Raw genomic sequence first — 4,112 nt, forward strand, 5'->3', positions numbered from 1 at the left:
CTCTCTCTCTCTCTCTCTCTCCAGGGCCGGACTAGGCGAAGAGGAGGGGGGGGGGGTGCCAGTGGTGCTCCAGGGGGATGTTCCCTCTGGCGGGGTCAAGGGGCAGAGCCCCTTGTGGGGGTCAGGGGGCAAAGCCCCCTGAAGCTGATGGGTAGGTCATATTCTGAGATAGGAAAATGGTCGCTCCTTGCATGAAACGGCATAAAATAAACAATAATAATTAAGTAGATGTGCAACGCCAAGGCACTGCATACCCCAGCGAAAGACAAACCTCTCTCTCTCTCATACACACACACGAACACACACATACACACACACACACACACATACACACACACACACACACACACACACACACACACACACACACACTAACACTAACACGTGCACAAAATGAACACACACACACACACACACACACACACACACACACACACACACACACACCACAGGCACTCGTCACGATCGGGTCGGGATCAAAGTGGGCGGGGCCTGTGCGCTCTCAGTACTACTACTATTACAAGGTAAAACTCTCTTCGTTGCTCTAGACCGAACGGAAGTAGTGAAGTTATCAGAAACCGAGATTGCAGCAGACGACAGACAGGTTGCGCATGTTTTCTGCGCATGTGACCCCGTGACCAGGCATAATTAAAAAGTTGTCAGCGGCGTTCGTCAGTCGATCTGTCTGTTCACCGCCAACTTTCCTATTCCTTGATTCTTCTTGCAACTTCCAGATAATGGGATGCAAACATAAATTTAGATTGTCTCATCCTTGTGATGGAGTTGGAAATCATGGATTCACCAAAGAAAATATATAGCTGATTCGGCCAGTGTCAGTGACCAGTGCATCAAGTCTTCGGATAGTTTTCGAAAACTGGAAAATCTGTTTTGTCAGGGATTGTGGTTGTGTTTCAACCACGAGCAGAGATGAGAGAATTGTTTGTTTACTGCCGATGAACTCATTCAAAGCCTGTTGTTGAACGTCACGAAACATATGACCCATGGTTTTGACCATGTTCTGCTGAAGACGCAACGGAGTCCACATTTGAAGGTGAGCGAATTTTTGAATAGATAATCCCAAACACATGTATCCCCAACCCATAGATATCCCTTGACAATACATCTATGCCCCAACCCTTCAGCAGGTTATTTGAAAGAGAGAGAGAGAGAGAGAGAGAGAGAGAGAGAGAGAGAGAGACAGAGACAGAGACAGAGAGAGAGAGAGAGAGAGAGAGATTGGGTAGCGTGGGTATGGCAGCTCACTCATTCAAGTAGATCTCTCAAACTCAGTCTGTGCACCTAGTTCAGTCGTAATTTAGATCTAACGACCAGAAGCAAATGACAAGTTAGGGGATTTTATGTTTCCTCTCTCAGATTGATGTGATTTTTGAAAGCGAAGGGAGGGGTAAATCAGTTTCAAATTGTAATTTAAAGATTCATAGCTGAATATGGAAGCAGCAATTTTCGAGTGATACCAAATACAGATTATATTTCATCAGGTTTACACATCAGTTGTCCAGTCACACAATTTCGGCTATCGGGTGTAGATCTACATTATGAATCAGAAGTTATTTGACACATAATTATTAGGGGTATTGACACTTTTGCAGGTGGAGTATTCTACATTGATGACTGATAGTGCTGGAACAGCAAATTGCAGAAGAACTTTACAAGAAGCCTCATATCCAGTGGAGCTACAGACGTGACAAAGAGACATCCGTTTACACAGCGGATGCTTGGGGAACTGCATGCAGGCCGAACACGGAAAACCCGAGGCGACATGCTTGAGCAGAACTAATCTCTTGAGGAATAACAACAGAAGGTCAACTCTTCATCTCTGAGTAAGTTCAGACACCTATTCTTCAATGGTTTAATTAGGACATGTTATCAGAAAATACAAGATCATCTGTGTGTGTGTGTGTGTGTGTGTGTGTGTGTGTGTGTGTGTGTGCGCGCGCGTGTGTGTGTGTGTGTGTGTGTGTGTGTGTGTGTGTGTGTGTGTGTGTGTGTGTGTGTGTTTGTGTGTGTGTGTGTGTGTGTGTGTGTTTTCTAGTGATACATTTTTATTTTACATTTTTAGTTAGAGCTTTGACTATTTACACACTTCTAGGAATTGGCTTTTAGACATGATTAATTACCTGTCTAATTACCATTTTGAGTTATGCACATGTTTGCGTTTATGCAAAACAGCTTGTCTTCAGCTAGGTTGTTCTTCTTCTTGGTTGTGGTGGTGTTTGTTTGCTTGTTTCCTCTGTTTTTAGTTTTGTTTCTTTTTTTATTTGAGAAACTCTGTGTGATAAGAGAGTGAGTGTACTACGTACAAAAGCAAAACAAATAAGTAGATGGAGAGGTGAACGAAAAAAGCTGCAGTGTTTTGGCTTAAGGACTATACGCACTAATGATATTCTGAACTGTTTGTTTCAGTAACAGTCTGATGGACAAGAACTATACAGTGGAGAGGAAGTGGATTTACCTTAGCGGCCAACTTTTTCAAGATTTATCACACAAAATTTTCAATCAGAGGGCCTCCAACATGTCAAAATGTACCGGACAGCAGGCTGATTAGCCAGTGGTCACAACAGTGCTTCAAATCAGAAAACAAGTCGCGTAAGGCGAAAATACAATATTTAGTCAAGTAGCTGTCGAAGTCACAGAATGAAACTGAACGCAATGCCATTTTTCAGCAAGACCGTATACTCGTAGCATCGTCAGTCGCAAAGGCAGTGAAATTGACAAGAAGAGCGGGGTAGTAGTTGCGCTAAGAAGGATAGCACGCTTTTCTGTACCTCTCTTTGTTTTAACTTTCTGAGCGTGTTTTTAATCCAAACATATCATATCTATATGTTTTTGGAATCAGGAACCAACAAGGAATAAGATGAAAGTGTTTTTGAATTGATTTGGACAATTTAATTTTGATAATAATTTTTATATATTTAATTTTCAGAGCTTGTTTTTAATCCGAATATAACATATTTATATGTTTTTAGAATCAGCAAATGATGGAGAATAAGATAAACGTAAATTTGGATCGTTTTATAAATTTTTATTTTTTTTTACAATTTTCAGATTTTTAATGACCAAAGTCATTAATTAATTTTTAAGCCACCAAGCTGAAATGCAATACCGAAGTCCGGGCTTCGTCGAAGATTACTTGACCAAAATTTCAACCAATTTGGTTGAAAAATGAGGGCGTGACAGTGCCGCCTCAACTTTCACGAAAAGCCGGATATGACGTCATCAAAGACATTTATCAAAAAAATGAAAAAAACGTTCGGGGATTTCATACCCAGGAACTCTCATGTCAAATTTCATAAAGATCGGTCCAGTAGTTTAGTCTGAATCGCTCTACACACACACACACACACACACACACACGCACATACACCACGACCCTCGTTTCGATTCCCCCTCGATGTTAAAATATTTAGTCAAAACTTGACTAAATATAAAAAAGTGTGGACCAGTGAGAAAAAAAAACTTAGGCCTAAGAGCAACACTGCAGTTGACGATGTTTGGAAACAAATCTACTGAGGGTTTTTTGACCGCCGACCCTTATAAACCTTATGAACCTTAATTATGCCAAGGGATAATAATGTTCAGGCAAGTGATGAAAAGCCTCACAGTCCCGATACACATTTTCTGCAAATAAATATGACGCACTGTTCTTTCCAAAACCTGCACATCCAAGCTTATGAGTACTACCATCATGTGTTAACTTTTTCAATCAGCAGTCAAACTATCATGCTGGCAGTGAATGTGGGCTACCTCGTGCATATTTCCGACACCAACACTTTCACAAAATATGCACTTTATGATTATTGTTCACTATTATACGATCAACATGTGTGTGTGTTTCTTTAATTTTTTTATCTCGGCTCACCATCCAGAAATAAAACTACTCCATAAACACTCAAACACAGTCTTTTTCGGAAAATGTCTATTGAAAGACGAACGAAGAGTGTATACTTGCATGTTTCTTGAATACAAGAATGAATGCTTGCATGTTGCTGTTAAATGTGTTCGTTCAACTTTAGCAGTATGATTCCAAACAGTATGTGTTTGTGTGTGTGTCGAAAGAAGTGTTGTAATAATTTTGAATGCAGATTATTAGT

General features: G+C 40.7%; 1 long non-coding RNA gene across 1 annotated transcript; it reads left to right on the plus strand.

The window, feature by feature from the left end:
• Window positions 1–450: 450 nt before the first annotated feature.
• LOC138968884 (uncharacterized) lies at window positions 451–2,592 on the plus strand. The gene is made up of 3 exons (XR_011456311.1): window positions 451–1,051; window positions 1,611–1,841; window positions 2,425–2,592. It is a non-coding gene; the product is annotated as an uncharacterized lncRNA (long non-coding RNA).
• The last annotated feature ends 1,520 nt before the right edge of the window (window positions 2,593–4,112 follow it).

The sequence above is a fragment of the Littorina saxatilis genome, linkage group LG6, assembly GCF_037325665.1.
Source record: "Littorina saxatilis isolate snail1 linkage group LG6, US_GU_Lsax_2.0, whole genome shotgun sequence".
NCBI lineage: Eukaryota > Metazoa > Mollusca > Gastropoda > Littorinimorpha > Littorinidae > Littorina > Littorina saxatilis.